The sequence below is a fragment of the Ambystoma mexicanum genome, chromosome 9 (genome assembly GCF_040938575.1).
Source record: "Ambystoma mexicanum isolate Mex_15411 chromosome 9, UKY_AmexF1_1, whole genome shotgun sequence".
NCBI classification, from domain to species: Eukaryota; Metazoa; Chordata; class Amphibia; order Caudata; family Ambystomatidae; genus Ambystoma; species Ambystoma mexicanum.
Genome location: NC_090931.1, coordinates 602,044,365 through 602,064,447, shown reverse-complemented (window position 1 = coordinate 602,064,447; position 20,083 = coordinate 602,044,365). Strand labels below are relative to the sequence as shown.

Sequence of the window (20,083 nt, the reverse complement as noted above, 5' to 3'; positions counted from 1 at the left end):
TTTGGCGATTGTTAATTGATCCGTTAGTTTGTAAGGCCAGGGAGCCAGGTTATTGTATTTTTGTAAGCTGTGGCTTGTCGCATTAAAGCGAGTCTGGGATTTTTATGCACCAAGCCCAAAAGCCACCGAAACGTGTATGACCACAGAACTTTCACCTGCCACACATGCACCTGGCCTTCAAAAACCTACTGCTACATGTAAGGAAGGCATGGTATCAAACAGTAAGACAAGCACGACAAACATTAAAGATCCTTTTTATTCTTAGGATTTCACATGTACAACTTCAAGGATGATTTACTGGTCACTTCAGGCCCCCCTCGGCCAGGCTCAGACCCACTTTAACACAAAACCTTTTTGGGTGATTTCCTGTTCAACCCGGGTCCCTCTCCGCCAAGCTCAGACACACGTTAACACAAAATCTTCAATTGGGCTCCCTCTGCCGGGCTCTGACCAAACCTGATCTACTTTTCCAAACGTTCCTTATTCATCAAAATCGAAGACTTTAGACTGTGCACAGGATTTTGCTCAACCTGTTGCAGGACCTCTTTAATTCACAATTACTCGTTCTCGTCTTGATATAACCTGCCACTTCTCAGCTGGATACCTTACAGAGACCTTCGAGTGAGCATCCACGCAGTGCCGGACCACTCTGTCAAAGGTATTGTATCTTGCTTTTAAAGTTCAATCACTCATCAGCAGCTAATTTTTACTGGTGTTTCTTATAACATGCCTGTTAACAATGTCTGTTCCAGTGCTCGCTATATAATGTTGCTGCTTGTAACCGTGGCTTCAACACAGACCGGTCTTGTATCGGTCTCCCACTCACCAGCTGTGTTGATTTCACTGATGCTGCTTTGTTCTTGGAGCCAAGGACTGGGGATGCTGCTTCTCCTCACCTTGATTATTGACACGGAGGGCCCTGGGTATCTCCGACACGCAATACACTACACTTACCCTTGCACTTGCCACCAGCTGGCCGCACTATTATTTCTCGCTTATTTCTTCTATTTATTTTTCTGTCGTTCCCATGCACTACCCTCCCCTTTCCCCCTTCCACTGGCACTACCCTCCCCCTTCCCTCTTCCACTGCACTTACACAATCTGAATGTCACCAGACCTAGTAAGATTGTCGTCTGTCTTCCCTCTGTTCCCCCCTTCCCTTGCTTCGTCACCCCTTGAAACACTTGTGTATTGGTGCGTTATATATGCCGTATCATATCATGTCATATATCATAACAATGCAGGATTCTTCAGCCTGGTTTCCTGGTTTACACTTTCTATTCTCATGATTTCAGGAAAATAACAGTTCCTTGTCGAAAAGGTCAACGGAACTTCCCTTCGTATGATCCCCTTCTGTTTTGCCGTCTTTCTTCTCTCGTTAAACTGCTATCTCGAAACTGCTGTTTCCTCATGTTCTTTGCCTCGCTCAGAGTGTGCTCTCTTGATCCACCTTTTACCCATGTGGGGAAGCCTAATGGAAGTCAGTTATGTGTGATGGTCAGTAATTGCCTGACCTCGCCTGACCATTGTATTGGGACACGTCGGGTATATGGCTCAGGTGTTAGTCTGTTTTCTCTCATAGCGGGCTGTCGTATGACCGTGTTTGTGTTGTAAAAGGGGTGCAGGGAGTAGAGTTTCCTAAATATCCTACAGGCCAGGATGGGGTAAAGGTGTTACAGGGAAGGGGATAACGCGTCTCACCATCCGGTGTCCCACTCCCTGAAGAGCCCTCGCCCAGGTGATCCTCCTGCACAGGGGCACCCCCAGGAACTCTGCCAAGAAGAGCTTTTTCTTTTATTTTGCAAGTGACTGTGCAACGTGAAAACGTGCACAACACTAGCAGTATTTTACTGGCATCTTCTGGAAAGGAAACATTCATGTTGAGCACTGTATTGAAAACGTAACTCCATTCATGTTTCACACAACCCATCCTTTTCCCCGCTGTTTAAACATTCTGAATGAATGCATTCGACAGAGACCATGTTTTCTCGATATCGGGTAATAAAATTGTGCCAAAAATGTCACCGGTAAAAAAATTGCGGCAAAAATGCTGTGGTTTGACCCAGTAAAGGTGTACCCCATTATACCCTTTAAGGGGAGCGGAGGTTGCAGGGGTGTCCCCCGCTTCCCTTAAATGGTATAATGGGTCCAGGGGTTGCGGGGGTATCCCCCGCATCCTTTACATGATTGTGGTGGCAAAACCACAGCATTTTTGCCGCAATATTCTGTATTCACAGCCATTTTTGCCCCGATTTTAAGACATGGAACCGTTTCTCATTCTTTTTTTTTTTTACCAAGCTTGCATTTCCCTTTTACATGCCATGATATGCAATCAAAATAAATATAACGCACATAAAAAAGGGATCCCTCCTGTCCAAGCAGGGGTTCTTGAGGAACAAAACCTTGAGAGAGGAGATGAAGATTGGTATGCAAAACCCTTAAAGCCATAAACCTACTTAAAAATATAAATATACATTTACACCACGTGGAATCCTAAAGGCACGGTATAAATTACTCTGTAAACTGGACTTGCATTGCTTGGGTCCTTATAATTTTTTTCTTTCTGCTGGTAACTCAACCTCAAACTAAGGGTCATGACTCGCGCCAGGTTTTCCTTTATTGGCAACCAGTGTATCATCATAACATGACTTCATCAGAGTTGACCTGTCAGCGGGCCCGCTCCTCCTATTAGAGGACACACTTTGTGGAATTAACCTGTTCGATGCTGTGAAGTTGGCATATGTACCCATTGTGGCAAGAGGCCCTGTAATGTTAAGTTCGAGTTGTATGTCTAAGATGTCTGTCTGCACTAGAGTTGCAAAGCGACTCTGGCTCTTCCTGAAATTCCCTTGGTCATTTCATTTGAAATAGTTTGAAGTATGTCAAAGTCTTCCTTCCAGCAGAAGGTGGCCAGCCCAGCATTTGGTCTCTCTATCAGCTTGGGCAGGCAGAAAGCCAATGTGTCACTCTGTGTTGGTGTCCGTTCAGCAGGAAAAGGGCGGTGAGTTCTAGCGACCAATCTTCACCTCGAGGGACGTTTTTACTCGGTGCCACCTTGTGAAGTGTGTATTTTCATATGAGTTGTGCATAGCCAGCCATCTGTGACAAAAAGTTAAGGTAGACTGATTGCCAGCTTTGAGGTAAGAGAATTTCATACATAGGTTCAGTACACAACTAAATGGTTGAAGGGGAAGTAAAACATGTTGTGTTAAAGACCACATACCCTTCTCCTAATTATTGTTATTGTCCTAAGTCTTCCATGTGTTCAATAAAAGTAATCCCCAACGCCCCATGCCTTTATGCATGTTAATGTGTTCCCGTTCTGTGTTAATGCAAGCATTCATCACGGCCTTGTACTTAACTGCCCCTTTTTGCTAGTACCTGCTAAAATGGTGAGAAATTTAGTAGCTCTTCCTGCAGTACCTGTAATGACTACAAAGACTGAAAAGTTGCCACATTACTCTGACTAAACCGGTTTCTCACTGTGTGTGATGTTTTTCCTAACCTCGGAATATTTGACAGTATACTTATCTGTCACTGTAGGCCTGCGCTAGTCTATGCCTGGTCATACTTTGTACATGCAGGGAGACTAGCCCCAGATCCTCCATTCAATTCTCTTGAAACTTCTATGAATGCTCGGGTTCTGCTGCTGGCACTCCCATTAAGCTTACAAGTACATATTTGTGTTTGAAGACCCCATAATTAAGCCTATGTCCCTTATGTTTTCCTGTATGTTCTAGCTTTTGAGTTAGATTGCTCTTCTGTTGGGAAGGCCAAGGTTTGGCATGGGTTTAAGGAGTACATTGTGGTGATCTGTGAAAAGTGGCTGAAGACAATTCCACAGTAATAAGAATGTAGGAAAGGTGTTTGTGACGTATAATAACTGAAGCCTTAATATTGGGTAGCCTCAATGCAGTGCTTTAAGTGGAACCCAGATTGGAGGGTCTGGAGAGCTTGCTGCAAGAGGGTTAAAGCAAACAAAGTGTGGGTTGGCTGAGGGTTGGTCATGGAAGGGTCTTTGACGAGAAGCGGGGGAGGAGCCTGGGTGGCTACCGAGTGCAGGAGATGGGACGGCTCTACAGATGTTCTCTTGGTTATGGCATTTGGAATATCAGCCGAGGAGTCCCGACTCCTGGCTGGATGGACTGGTTGAACTTTTGACTTTGGTGCATGAGTGTCCAGAGCAGGGACGTCGCTAGTGGCTATGCCGCTGACCTTGGAACGAGCCTTGAGACCTGGATTTCAAACGCCGGCTTCGATAATTGAACAGAAGTCATATAATAGTGGGCAAACCACTTTGTCTCCCAGATCTGAAACTGGAACTTTGCTACCGCGACTTAAATGTGTGAAAACCAACTGGACGCTATACAGTCTAGTACTGTCACATTACCCTGTTTTTCTTTAAATGGTGCATCTTCACAGGAACTATTATCCATCCCAGGTGTCTGAGGAGTCTGGTGCATTCTGGGCGCCAGAGTCTCTTAAGAACTACATGGACGAGCGGAGAAAGGGCTCATAGGCATTGGGTCAGAGAAAGACACCCGTGAGCATACACGGCTCCAGGCATACCGGGGAGCTGGGGGAGAGGGGTCCCCTACACTCCTCCGTCACCAGTGACATGGTCATACCCACGACGCAGTTGGATTACATTGAAAATGTTGATATTTGTGTTAAGAGTGTAAAGTACTGCACCCGTTGGCAGTTTTGGACACTGGAACTCAATCTTTACATTTTGATTCTACTTTTGCATGAGGAGGTAAGGTGGCTTTTGTTATCCTGAAGGACAATCTAAAAGGTGACCCAACTAAAGGAAGACACTAACAAAAAAGAGAGGTGGGCTGCTGGGGGAGTGAGTGTTGCACCACACGAGTACCAGGTTTCGGGGGATTCCCGCATTTTTCCGCCACTTTAAACTTTAATGAACTCTTTAATCCTTTTATTCTAGGATCCTACTCCTAATTTCTGCTATACAGAAGCTATCATTTTTATTATGCTTTCTCGTGTTTTACATATAGTACATATTCTGATTTTCCGCGCTTCCAAATACTGTAAAAATAGGTGTTAATTTTGATCAATCTCTGAAATATCGAGGCAGGCCCACACTGCCGGGTTTCGAACATGTCTGCAGGCTCAACACTGGAGCTCTGAGCCATTTTGCTGGCTACACATTTGACTAAATACGCGTTCCTGTATGTTACCTCCTTTAACTGCTACCAACAGCACATCAAACCTCTCTTGCACTTTTCCCTCTCAATCCCACTAACAAAGCCCCCCCCCAGCCCTCAATACAGAATTAAACCCTGTGGAGGCCCCTAGGCAGTCGAAATGTTGGTGCCCCCGTCGCAAATTATAAGAATGCTAACGCAGCGCAGGTCGTTGTGCAGCGCATCAAGGCGTCTGCCTTCCCGGGGCCCCAAAAAAGAGTGGGGCCCATGGGCCGGTGCCTACTTGGCCTAATGGCTAATCCGGCACTGCCAGCCCTCCTTCCTTTTCAGATCCACCAGGGCGCCAACAGACCACGAAAGTGGCAGCGGTTCTGTTGTGTTATAACCACTTGTATAGCGCAACCTTACACCAGCTAGGGCATCACTGCTCTGACAGCAAGACTGAGGAGGGAAGCAAGAGACTGCATGAGAAGGAATCGGGCCGAAAATAAGAATGTTTTAACAGTGCGCCTAAAAGACAGGTGGTCGTAGACGCTGCAAAGGGAGAAAGGTAGAGAGTTCGACAAGAGAGCTGCGGAAACCGAAAAGGAGTGGGCCCCCACACGGGAGTGCTTGACACGAGGCACAGCGATGCACAGTGCGCATGCAGAGCGAAATGGACGAGGAGGAACGTAGCAGGTACATTTTTCCTATAGGTAGTGCGGGCCAATTTTGTAGAAAGCACGGTGAACTATGCACAGTGCCTTAAATTTGACGTGACTGGCTACTGGGAGACAGAGCAGGGACTTAAGGATAGTAGAGGCAGAAGAAGGGCGCGAAGCAGCGGTAGCTTGGCGGGCTGCAGAATTCCAGAGGAGCTGAAGGCGGTGACGGAGATAGCTGGGTTGGGGTAACTAAAGAGAATTCCAATAGGCAAGAGGACCCGCAACTAGAGAGGAGGCACCCAGGCAACCGAGTGCGGAGGGGAGAAAAGGGAGCACTTTCCGCAGCTTGAAGTCAACGGTTTGACAAACCGCACTCACTTGAGGCAGCATGGAAAGAGAGGCTGATTGCTTGATGCCAAGAGTTTTCATCACGGTAGAAGATCCAATAACATAACATAACATAAGCTGCTTTGCATTACTGCTGTAGTTTTCTGAAAATCTCGGCACCTCCCTGGACTAGGGAGGTGAGGTGCTCCTTTTCAGTGGACTTGACCCTGTATGATCCTCCTCAATGTTTCATTCAACTGGCGATGGACCATGAGGCAAGCCCTCCCCACTGTCTCCATCACTGCACCTGATGCATCCGACCATTGACGCGACCTTGGGCACAGGCGTAAGACTGGGAGCGTAGTTTATGGGTGGAGCACTCGCATCTGAACTGGGTCAAGTCCACAGTCGTACACACATGCTAAGCACTATCAAATAGTGTAATTTCCGCTATTATTACAGCGCACCCAAGTGTGTGAGGGTGTGGGGGGGGGGAATCCTTCGTGAAGTGCCACATGTGACCCCTTTATACTCTCATCATTAGCATGGCAGAAACCCATCATGCATTGCGTTTGCACTGGCATTTGCTCAGAGCAGGAAAACGTGACTTGAATGGCCGTTTAGTCGTCTCGCGCCGCTCTGGTAGAGCAGGCAAGGCGTGCGTGTTTTTATTTTCAATTGTTAGCAGCAGCATGGAAAACCACGAACATAAACGGGCTGAGCTATACATAACCACTATGTTTTGACAGATGAGTCCTTGTTAGGAGCAAAGCCACTTCACTGAACACGTAAACTTGACTTTTTCTGCGGTTACTTACGCAGTTTGAAAAGTTGAGCCACTCAAGCCCATATTGCAAGGTTAGTATATTTTAGGGAGTGGCAGGTTGAAACATGCTCGAAAGAGGGGGAGCGGCGCTGAGCGGAGTGTACTATGTGCTATTTCTAACCCATCAGCTCATTCCTCAGCTACAGCCCGTGGGCTCCATTTCGAAAGTGTAAACGTCAACTTCTGATGACTTGCATGTTACCTTTTAAATAATGGTTTATTCATGCCACGGTTACGGAATACACTCCTTACCAGGGTGCCATGGCCGTTTGATCCCTGGATTGAGCGGGCGTGCCTCCAGTGGCTGGGAGCAGGTCGTCATTGTGCGCCACTGGAATGTTTGGCCATAACACCGGCCTTGCTAACTTGTTTGGTGCTGGATTGCGTGCTGGTTGTCTCGCGGGCATTGTTTGAACTGCAGACACAGACGGGTTGGCAGTTGGTGAGCCGCGTCCATTTCATGAACCGTTGGGGAGATCTTACCACAGCCCTCTGGCGAGGGGTTTCTACGCATCTATCCAAAGGGTAGCGCTGGGTTCCAACCAGAGGCGTTCCTGGGGGGTTGTGGGGGGGGAGGGTTAGGGGGCTATAGCCCCAGGTCTTTTGGTTGTAGACCCGGATAGAAGCTCAGGGGTTACAACCAAACAGCTAGCTAGTAGCGTAGTCCCAGATCTTTTCCAGACATAGCAACACCCCTGGTTCCAACCACAAAATGGATCAAAATCCCTCCATTGCTCTCCATAGCAATGGTCGAGCAGGCTTGGCTTCACTCAGTAGTAGGCTGGTGGGTAGGCCAAGTTAATATCAAGAGAAAACTCAAGAAGTTACACTACACAGGTATGCTGAAAAAATATACATTCTTTATTATAGAATTACACATTAGGCAGCAACCTTTGGAGTAGAACACAAAACACAGAAAAACAGTGCACGTATGTAACAGTGAAAGGGGCCTTTAGTATAGACCACTCTTAAATGTTAAATTTAAGGCCTTTGTCTCGCTGCTAATACCATATATTATAATGCTAATTAGTGGGGGAAAAGGGATCCCTGGGCATCAGTAAAATGCATTACATATTCCTCATTAGAATCCAATTGCCAGAACATGAACTGACACATCATTCCCCACAACCTCGAACATGCAGTGAAATAGGATACACCTACAGGGGAATCCTAGACATACAGTGGGCACAGAGGGATTGAAGGGGTTAAATAATTCAAACCGTGCCCTGGGCGTCTCCCAAAAGACAGATGCAATTAGTCAACAATCCTGGGCCTGCACAGGTTCCAGTTCACCCTGGAATAGAACAGAAACAACGTAAGGGCGATTGATGCATGTTACACCGTATCCTCATATGATCGTTGAGTGAAGTGCATTTAACTATTACATTTAATTCTTCCTTAATAAACCACAAGTGAGTACCAAAAAAACAATCTTCTTTGATGTTTCTGTCGCCCTGGATGGTCCAAAGAAAACATTTTTATTTAATTATTTTTTTATTTTTATTTGGATAAGCTGAAATATCAACTTTTCAAATTTGAATTTCATTGTCAAATTACATCTTTAAATGTATTACACATATTTCATCACATATTATTCAGACCAATTAAACATAATCTAAGTTTCACCATCCTTTAAGATCTAAATCTATCATACAATCCAATAATAAGATGTATTCATACGTCTACACGAAATTAACACTTTTTTAAAAAAATCATAAGTTCTGCCGCTACCTTTTAAACTACAACAAAACCAGAGGGCAACACCAAAGAATGTCCAATCAATTTTCCCTCTCCCACCTTTACAAGCACTGAGTCCAAGAAGTGGACTCTCGCCACCCTTACTGCCGGCTTGGTGTTTGCAAATATCTTTTGCCAAATTTGTGATCTTTCAACTGAGCAGTAGACGGCAAAGAGGCCCTTCAAAGATATATTACGTTTTTCAACCAAAGAGGGGCAATCCACAATTAAATGCTGTAAGGTTTCCCACACGTCGATATTTTTGCAAAAGCGACAGTAACTTTGTGCTGATGGAATTTGCTTATGTCTAGCTATCACCTCATTGGTAGGCCAAAGATTAAATCTGAACCGCATATATTGGGATCAAATATACGGCGAAGGCCAGGCCACCAGATAATTTACCGGTTCTCGGTAGCGTTTAGGACCAAATAGTACTGCATCAAAGTCTTTATATGAACAACATTTTTCCTGATTTTGACACCAATCATGTTGAAAGATTTTAATTTTGGCTTGCCCAGGATTATGCATAATCATTTCAAAAGTGACTAAAGCCCCTGACAAGGCTTTGAAGACATGCTGACGCCACTGAGATGGAAATGAGTCATTAGAAGCTACTAATAGCAAGCCATTATACTCAATATATTCTCTGCTGAAATGCCCACCAAACATTTTCTCAGCAATGAACACATATACCACAGACCTTGTGAGTGTAAAGACAACAAGCCCAGTTCAAAACGTATCATCGGTAAGGGAACAGACTTTGGCAATCTCAAAACCTTTTTCCAAAAATACGACTCCATAATGTCCCAATTAGCATGATCTTTCGGAGCCCGTGTTAGATAACATGTTTATACGAGAATTTGCCATATTTGTAGGCTAGGATTTGTGCCTGTGCTGTGAGTCTACTCAATTTATTATTTAGATCCAACATATAAGTGTCTTGGGCAGCATTAGAGGCAAACCAGAGCCCCAGGTACTTATACTGTGGAACAACTTACAAATTACTATTCTGTAGAGTTCAATTGAATCTCATAGATTTGGTAGTGCGTTGGGTATTGCAGATTACAATCTGTGTTTTTTCGGTGTTGATAGTCAAATGATTTGCGTCAGCATAACTTTCCAACTTTGATAGTACATTTTGAAGGCCAGACGGAGATTGAGACAACAGGACCAGATCGTCTGCATAAAGCAGGCAAGTAATTTTTTGGCAGCCACGTTTTGGAGCAGCTCCTACAGTTTCTATCAGAGTTTCTCCCATGTCCAAAATAAATAGATTGGAGAATGTAGATGCCAAAATGCATCCCTGTTTAAGACCTCTCAATGATGGAAACATTTCAGATAGGTGTCCTTGATTGGAAAGTCTAATTTGCAGCGTGGTGTCAGTATGCAAAAGAATAATCAATGCAAGTAGAGGGGCTGGACAATTTTATAACGTTGCAGTTTACGATACAAAAGAGGGCGATCTATAGAATCAAAAGCTACCTTAAAATCTATAAATGCTAGATACAAAGGGAGCTTGAGCTGGGCATATTTGGCCTTTAACATGTTTAGTGTGATGATATTTGGAGCCGTTCCTAATGCAGTAACGAAACCCGCCTGAAAAGGATTGCGCATCCTAGACTTTAAAGTCCATGCATTAAGTTATTTTAGAATAAGTCCACTATAGATTTTACCCAGGGCATCTGATAAAGCTATTGGCCTGTAGCTCTCAGGCATCGTTCTGTCTGGATTTAGGAATTGTTTGTGTACGATTAATTGGTGTAAAAATACTATATGGAATGGTTGTCCACAGCGCTGGATGTTGCTTGAACATATGATTGGTCAAACCATCAGGTCCGGGGGCTCGTGAACCACTTATTTTGGCTATGTGAAAACTAATATCCTCTAACTGAAAGTTCAAGTGAAAGGACCCAGCTTTAGCAGCGGATTCTAAGCTGGAGTTACCCAAAACCAGAGAATATAATTGGCGAAAGTGTTGAATCCAAACTGCTTCAGCAACCCCATTCGCCTGAACAATTGTTTGAGCCCCCTGTGTGGAGTGGTTCAAGATAGCCCATATATTAGCTGTATTTTTAGTTGCCAGGGCACGTAGCATTTGGGCACGATCAGCTTGATAAAGAGCAGCTTTTTGGCTTCGTAGCCAGTTCTTATAATTGGTGCGTAATCTTTATAAGTATACCTGCCCTTTGTTCCACGGGATAATTTAGGACTTGTCGCCTCTGTAGATTATATTGCGCTTTTCTCATTTTGTCTGCATGCTTATAGACATGCAGCTTCAGTTTAAAGCCAGGTTTGCCATGTGCTCGAGATTGAAACATCTGCATCATATCACTATACACCACATTTCCTGGCCTTCCTGTCAAACCGATCTTTATCAAGTTTGTAAGTGAGAAGAGAACCAAAGGCTCTGACTGTGGATTCCGACCATCAAAGCCTATTTTGTTGGTTATTTACCCTGATATTACTCTGATTAAACACATTGTTGTAAACCTTGCCCAGGGTACCGTGCAACCATCTCATTACAAGCATGTCATGATCGCTATCATCAGTTTCCATCACGCGAAAGTGTGTAACACTTGAAAACATAGCATTGTTAACATATATGTAATCTAAAATATTAGCAGAGTTACCTCGCCGCCACGTGGGATGAGGAGGAGAATCAGACACATATGATCCATTTAGTACATGTACGTTTCTTGACTCTACAAAACTTTTTCACATGGATAGCCTCACTTTATCAGACTTTTCATCCTCCCTCAAACATTGCAAATTCAGATCACCTGCCAATATGACGCAGTTAGCAGAGGCATCTATCATTACCAAGTTCATCAGGTCATTCAAATAATTCTTCGTATTCGAAATCCCTACCGGATTCCAATAAAGATTGAAAATAGCGATAGAAAGGTATGTGGTAGATAATCTCACAAGTTGTGTATAGGCACTTGGGGCAGCCCAGGGTTCAATTTTTAGGCCCAAACCCCTTTTGACAGCTGTTAATAGGCCAGATGAAGGTCTGCCTCGGGTGGCTATAATCGCTGAGTTCAATTGCACTTCATAATCATCCCATATTGGGGGGATATCATCCATGTCCCTTGCAACAAAACTACAGGGTGTTTGCCTATCATATTTACATCATTGTTTAACAAATGACAAAACTCCCTCGTGTTCTAAACTACAAGTGATAGTTCTTGAAATTTTTGTACCGGATCTAGTTATCTAGATTGATTCTCATATTTAGTTCAATGGCCCGAACTAACATTTTGAGGATTACTATTCTTGAAGTCTGCAATCGATCTATGGACAAATGTATTTTTCCACACAAGTACATTTCGTGTTTGTGTGGAGCTTTCCATGAAGACCTCAAAGCCCAATCTGAAAAGTTGATTTTTTTGCAGCCCAAATAATATTCTGGATCACTCGTGAGTGAAACCAGAGTTTTACAGCGTTGCAAATGGGTTTATTAATGAATTCCACCAACTTTATATCAGAGGAGGCTACATCTTCCAGCATAGGCACATCCGAAAAAATGGCCAAGATCGCTCGCCGACTTAAATCATACTGTGTGTTTGGCGATGATCTACAAGCCACAATCGGGGAGTATGATGCTGGTCGACTTTCTCTTTTGTTTGTAATGACAAACCTCAGTTTTATTAGTCATTTTCTGTCTGCTGTGAAAGAGAAGATTGCATGGAGGACTGAACGTTACTTATAGCATTATCAATAAGTTTGAGGAGTTGAGGGGGTAAGTGCAGTTAGAACCGCGTTACTTACTTGCCTTGTGCTATTTGTAGTTTCATATTTTTCTGTAGTCAGTGGGTTTTCAAAATGCACTTTTTTTATAATAAAGTTGGAGAATCCCAATTACTTCCCTGATTTTTACTCACATCTCCCCTTTCTGTGGAGGGCGTGGGGCAATTCAACCCGACGCACATTCATGTTCTTCTGACTCAGGTTTATCTACCCTTTGTACAGGAAAGTGTTGATGACAGGATTGTGAGCGATTTGTTTGGCAAGGACCCAAGGTGACTGGAGGGGGCATACCAGCCATGTACGCATCAACAGCTTTACGTATCTCTAGGCGATGGTCAACTAAAGCCTGAGCGAGTTCTGAGCTTTCTGATTGCTTTACTGATACAATTTTTGGTCCAGTGGGCAGTATAGATTTATTCGTACTTTTCTTTCATCCGCCATTTGAATCAATTCATCTAAAGGGGCATAGGACAAAACTTTTGGGTTCAAGGCCCGGACAGAAGAAATGGCTTTCACCTGATTTAGGTGTTGATATTTTTTGGATACTGCACTTGAGCCTAATAGCAGATTTTTTATTTTTGGAGGTTGCTTAATAGATCTAAAAAATTGTTTGGAGGCCGAAGATGAATTCGAATTCGTCAAAGGTTTTAGATTTTTGGTTAGTTTATTCTGTGAGCCTTTCTTCATCTTGTCTTTGACAACAGGAGCATTCTGTACCGGATGTCCCGGGGCAAAGATGGTACACGCTCCTTTTTTTGGCCCCACTATTAATGGTTGTTCTATCTGTACATCTGGACCCTCGTATGCCTCTTCCCTTATAACTTTTTCAAAACATGGGAGAAGGCTGGGACCCTGGCTTATCTTACCCAAACAATTCAGTCCTACACTATCCTCCCTGTTTGAGGCTCTCATTTACCAATGTTTGTGTGGCAACCGTGACAGACATTGAGTGTTTATCTGATTTTTTTTTATTTTTGTTGTGAGTCAGAACTATTATTCTTTCTGGCATGTGTCAAGTTTTCCGTTATCCCTTCTTGCCACATTAGCATTTTTTCCCTCTGCTTGGTCTGTACTGCTAATTTCGCATCAAGGGTGCCAAAAAGATTGGCTAACAACTGTAGCTTTACATTCATTGCATGTAGAGTAATCTCTAGAAGATTTTGGGAATTCACCTCTTGTATTCCTTCAGCAAGAGAAATATCAACACTTTTTGGTCTTCTAGGTGTCAGGGCAATATATGAGGCTGACAGATTTGAATATGGGTGGCTGATCTCGGCAAATAAGACTGGCGAGCCAGATAGGTTCTCTGCCAGCGTATTTGCAGAGAAACAAGAGCTATTTAGATCTAAATCAATAACCGCCAAGTCATCAGACGGTACTACCACCGGGCAGCCCAAGGCCGCCATATTTGAGGCCGTAGGCACAGCCCCCAAAATCATACTGTCGGACACAAATATTTATAGTAGTGTCCGTCTTCTTTGCATGTTATGATGTAGGCACATAATTGTCACATTCTACTCTAGGAGAAATAACACCCTTGGCACAGGTTTTGCCAAAAAGTCCTTTACCATCCCCTGCATCAATCTTTTGAACACTAGTCTGTTGTATCTTTACCTCATTTCCCAGTCCTTTACTTTGGGAACAGACTCCAGAAGTGGATGTAGATGAAACAATGTCCGTGACCGGCACAAAATTAGTGTAATTTAGGCCTTGTCTGTCTTTCCAAAACGTTCAGATGTCGGTGTTTCTTTCATTTCTTTCTGCTTTTTTGAAAATCTTTAGGATTCTGGGCATTGGCCGTCCGCTGGGAGTATAGCACAAATGCGAGGCTGCACGTTTTCGAATGTTCAGAGTTGGAACAGCTTGTCTGTTATCCTTATCATTTGTCTCAAAAGGCACCGGGATACCACCATCAAAGAAAATGCCATGTTAGATTAACTATAAATATAAATATCCCCTCAGACTGGGGTGAAATAATGATACCAGCACCAAAACACAGCCCAAAACTGAAGGCCCGGACGAAGTTAACCGCGATTCTGCAATGCCACAACGAAGGTGGCGAAGCGGCAAAGCGGTACTTCGACGGTACTTCGCTTGGTGTGCGCACGCTGGTGCGCGTGCGTGCTTGCTTATAAGGCCTGTATCAGAAAAGAGGCAGCGTTGAGAGGATACCAAAGCGCCACACACCCCTATGCAAACTCTAAGAGAAAGACAAAGATGCACGTTTTAAAGGCTTGAAACCACAGATGAGGGAAAAGTCTTTAGTATGGATGAATGGAAGGTCCAAATACCGTTGGTTCTCTGATGTAATAAGTAAACAAATCCATGGAATACAGGCAGATTGGAAAGTCACCAGCAGCAAAACCGGCACAAGCGGTACATCGATGGTACTTTGCTTGTGATTAGGGAAGTACTGTTACTGTCACTCAGAGGTGGGGGGCAGTGGGGCTGGGGTGGTGGAGTAGGAGTGGGGATGAAATAGGAACCAAAAGGGGTACAGGAAATTATTTTTTTCAGAGTAGCCCCATATCGCACATTTTCAGCAAGCCCAACCCTTTTTTCTATGAGAACATTTGGAAATGAAATAGGTTACCACGTAAGAGGCCCAGGGTGCAGAGGCCTACCAGGAAATCTCCAGAGTCCCCTATAGGCCAGTCCGTCCATGCAGGGAGTATGAAAAGTTCATGGACGGTTGCCCCTAGGGCAGGGGTCTGCAACCTTTTGGCTCTTCACATGTTTTGGACTACAGCTCCCATCAGCCCTAGCAAGCAAAGCCTATGGTAAGGGATCACAGGAGTCCTAGTCCAAAACACCTGGATAGCCACAGGTTGCAGACCCCTACCCTATTAAATATCAGGACAAAATCTATAGACAAGCTTTTATATGCTGAAGTAAGGTAAATACCAGATCTAGCCCAGTGACGTGGCCGATGACGCAACCAACTCCAGGGAATGTAAGCGGGGGGCCCCCCTTGAACTCCAGCTCCAGGGTTGAGGCTTGGCCAGGAGGAGAAAGATCGATACAAAACAGGATTCAGGACCACTGCAATTCTACGGTAATATGCGGTGGGGGGAGGCGGCAGCAACACCCTAATTACTACTCCTGCACTCCTGGGGACGATTCCAAAGAATATATCAGGACCCATGGTAAGTACCCATGGTGCAAGTGCCTGTGGACTTGGCTTATGAATGTTGGGAGTATCTGGTTAAGTTCAGGGAAGGAGATCTGGTACCTAGGGACTTTAACTCTCGGCCAGTGATGACGCAGATGGATGAAAAGAGTAGTAATTCATGTACTCAGGAGGATGAAATGCCACGCAGAAGCAGCAGCAGGGACTGAGAAGGCACCAGGAAGACTGAGGAACCTGACCAAGGGGATCCAGTGAGCTCAAGAGGGGCAGCTAGCCAGCAAAGAATTGTCCCATGATCGGAGACACAGTTGTGGGCAACCCAGGATTGCCTAAAACGAAGCGGAGTGGGTGTAGTGTAGAGACCCACCACACATTGAGGCAAGGGTCGATTTCCAACTCCCCCCACCCAGCTCCCTTAAGGCGCTTGGTTCAGGAGAATTACACTGGAGACACACAGCAACGGCCAAGACAAGATTGGACAGCAAACTCCTCCAGCAAGTAGACAATAGGCAGGACATGGAAAAACCTAGGTAGGGATTGCAGCTGCCCTGTAAGAAACTGAGACTAGGACAAAGCAGCTAGGGTCCAGTCACCATGGCCAAACCTAGTCCTTAGCAGCAGCAGTCCACCTTTGCAGCAATCCTCCAGAAATTCGGGTAAGTATCCCAAAAATTCACTGTCTCATATAACCCATTTAGCGATGGTTTGGCCTGAGCCAGCCTCCCATTCACACAACAGGCAGACTTTCACAGGCTTCCACAGCTTGCCAGCTTGACCCTAAAAACCTTCATTCACACAGGTCCACCTACAATGGAGGTTGATTGGAGTGTCCTAAGCCTGTAAACCAGTTTAAACCACTTCAGATGGTGCATGGTTGGGTTCATGGTAAGCTCATGTCAGCGTGATGGCCATTTCAGGCCTACCTCATGGTCCCCAAAGACAGTGGTCTCGTGCAGAAGGGATGTGACCTAGCAGTTCGGGCTGGACTGCCCCTTTCGGGGTGGGACCAAGCCTGATTTGCATATGGACTTTCCCCTTCTTTAATGGCTTGGCTGGCTGAAAAACGGTGGTCTGGAGGGTTGCCCAGAGATGTGCCCGTGGTTATGAGTACTTCAAAACCTTCCAGCCATCACCTTTTTGATTTGCTAAAGTCACCCCGAGTGGGACGGGTATGCCCAGATGTGGGTCCCAAGCCTTCTAGGCCTAGAGACCCAAGCTACCCCTCACTGATGATGCCCAACAAGGCTGAAACATGTTTGGGGATTCTTGTGGTCTCGTGCAGATGGGATGTGAACTAGCAGTTCCGGCTGGTCTGCCCCTTTGCAGGTTGGACCAAGCCTGATTTGCATACAGACTTTCCCCTTCTGTAATGGCTGCCTGAAAAACGATGGTCTGGAGGGTTGCCCAGAGTTGTGCCCGTGGTTATGATTACTTCAAAACCTTCCAGCCATCACCTTTTTGATTTCCCCAAAGATAAATGCCACAGAACGGTAATGACTTCCTTATATGAAATCTATTTACATTTCTAGTCTTTATGGAGAAATATCCCTGATCAAACACTCTCACCATAATAATCCAACCCACGTTCTAGGACAAGAAAAAGGCTGTTTCTAATCTGTTTTATTTAAATTCAAGAAAATAAGGGTGTGCCTTTTAATATTAGTGGTGGGAAGTCGCCCACCATGTTCCACCAAAGGACAGACAGGCAGCTTGTCTACAGAAAAGAAAACACAACATGCCAGCTGTTGTCTCACGTAAGTTTACAATCACAAGATACACAAGCATACCTAATTCTAAAAGCAAATCTGAATGTTCTAGACAAGAGAATACGATCCTCTCCAATATGAAGGAACACGTTGACAATGGTTGCTTGCTTCAAAATGACAAAACCACTTGTAGAATAAAGATTGCAACACCAAAATTCACTCTCTGAAACCATTGACAAGGGTTGGCATCTGAGAAATATATTGGCCTAATATATGACTTTCTTTCATGTTTCCTTTTTTTTGGGTTCAAATCTTTTTATTCAATTTTATGAAATGGAACTTGCAATGATGCAATACAAATCAGGATGTCTGTGATTTTTATCAAAATATTTGACCTAATGGAGAAGTGACAGAATTTATTTAACCTCATTTTGTGGGGGGAGACCCCTGCAACCCCCTTACACTTCCCTACCCTAAGTTATACCCTTACCCCACACCCCACCTATTATGCACTATACATATACCACATTACTTACCATTTTCAGTCAAATAAATTCGGTCACTTCTCCTTAGGTGAAATTGTATTTGGTGAAATCTACGGCAACGTACAAATCATGCTATATCATTCGTTCCATTCTGGTACATGAATAACAAAGGGGAGAAAGAAATACCGACCAAGTGTAGAAAAAGTAATGAAGGAACCACCAATAATACACATCCACAACAATAAAGGGTAACAAAATCCAATTCCGCAAAAATCACTTGCTGCCATTATTTTAGAACCAGACAAAAAACCACAAAACATATAATTCCTCCAGGGGTATCAGTATGGGTGCTAAAATATACCACCCCCAACGGAAGGAGAAAGGATATGAGTGAGGGAGGCAGGGAGGGAGGGAGGGAGAAGAGAGAGCGTGTCAGCACATTGACCAGCATGTGGGGAGCCTGGACATCCGACCTTGCTCATGGTAGCCCCAGTCCCAAGCATCCCCATGGGAGGCAGCCCCAGCCCCAGCCCCAGTCCCAGGAAGGAAGAAATCTAGGAAGTATTCCGTAGACCTAGGACTCTCAGCCGGGCAGGGCATGTGTAGTCCTTGTATGACTTTCTTGTTCTAGGACTGACTCGACTCTTAAATGTTGAGTGCGATCTGTGACACTGTTAGTTTCTAGTTTTGGCATAAATGCATACATCTTTTGTGGGGTTTACTTGGCTGCGTTTGTTGTGAAGGATTCGTTTCGGGAGTTCTATTTCTTTTTGAAATGCTGGGACAGAAACTCCTAACTCCCTTACTATTCTCTATGAATATGGTCCACCATCTCAGCACCCCAGTCCATTGAGGAATACATTTATATTATTCCAATCAGTCTGGTTTTGTTTTGGGAAAGACCTTTGTGTTCAGTCCCATCTGGAAGACTCCTTCTTAAGGAGATTTTCCATCAGCTACAGCCAGGTGGAACTCAAATCTGCTTCTCTCCTGGCAGGTAGGCTTGCAACCTTTTGTGCTTTCTCAAAAACTCACATCTCTTCCTATGTGTTTAGGTTTAAATACGCAATATTCTCCAACCATGCAGCATCATTTGACAAAGCAATTTTGGATTGGACAGAGCATGTGGTAGGTTCTCTTCCCTATTCATGCCCACTCTAGGATCATCCTCTTTGCTTTGTTTGGCCCATTAAATTCTCTGTCATAAGGGAATGTTATATTTGAGGTAGCTTGGCCCTCCTCTTAGGAATGTGCACTTTATTGGACATAAATATTGAATTCCCTGAAGGTCTGCTAAGCACCATTAAAAGGAATTATATATTCAGATCCACAACAAAATTCTGAATTCAGAGACATCCTTTGTTTCTGGGGTTGTGTCAGTAAGAGTTATTATAATGTGTGAATGTATTCAAATATTTTAATATATTATTTTCAAACCAAATTAGATATATTTGTGTTTTTCTGTGCACGTTTGACTATACAATTCAGCTTGAATTCCATGTCTGTGTGTCTTGACACATTTTGTATCAGCTGGATTCATCTGCTGGGACAGATATTATCTGAAAGAAAGGGATCATTTGAATGGGCTAGGATGAAGGTACATCACCTCAAGAACAGTATCATTAATTAGGAGGGCACTCACTCACTAGGAGACAGTAACAACTGGGAACCACAAGTGTTTCTTGAAGTTGCCACTCCGTACAGTGAATGGTAACGGCTCAAATTCTCCCAAACAACGGCAGTGGTAGGGCACCCAGCAGAAGCACATTAGACTGACGTGCCCTTCCTCCTGCTTCAAATACATGGCCCGTTTGATAACGAGACAAGTATATGGAAACATTGTAGCACAGCAGGATCTGAATACCAGATGGGTATCTACAGGTAGACATACGGCTCTACCCACAATCGTTTTGGACTACGACAGGGGTGGGGCACCTAGCGGAATGTATTCCGGCTCACGTGCCCTTCACCCTGTCTCTCTACATTGCCCTTCTGACAGTGGGGCGAATTTGATAATTTGTGCAAGTGTGAGCCCAGCTAATAATGGACGCCACTGGGGGTCCCTGGTGTTGGACTCAGCGCATTATTGATAATAATAATTGTTTTACAATAATTTTTTACAGTGGCAGAGGTGGGGCACCCAGCAGATTGATTTTCGGATGTTGTGCCCTTCCTCTTGCCTTTTTCACATGACCCGCTCGTAAGCGGTGTAAGGACTACAGAATGTGTTATTTAAGTTTTTATCAACAGAGGCAGGAGTGGACAACTCAGCCCAATACTAAAGTAATTTCTTACATTGATTACGAAATCCCA

General features: G+C 44.3%; 1 protein-coding gene across 1 annotated transcript in view; it reads left to right on the top strand.

The window, feature by feature from the left end:
• Nucleotides 1–20,083, top strand: part of ABR (ABR activator of RhoGEF and GTPase) — a 1,582,060-nt gene that overhangs the window by 45,649 nt on the left and 1,516,328 nt on the right. The window lies entirely within an intron of this gene.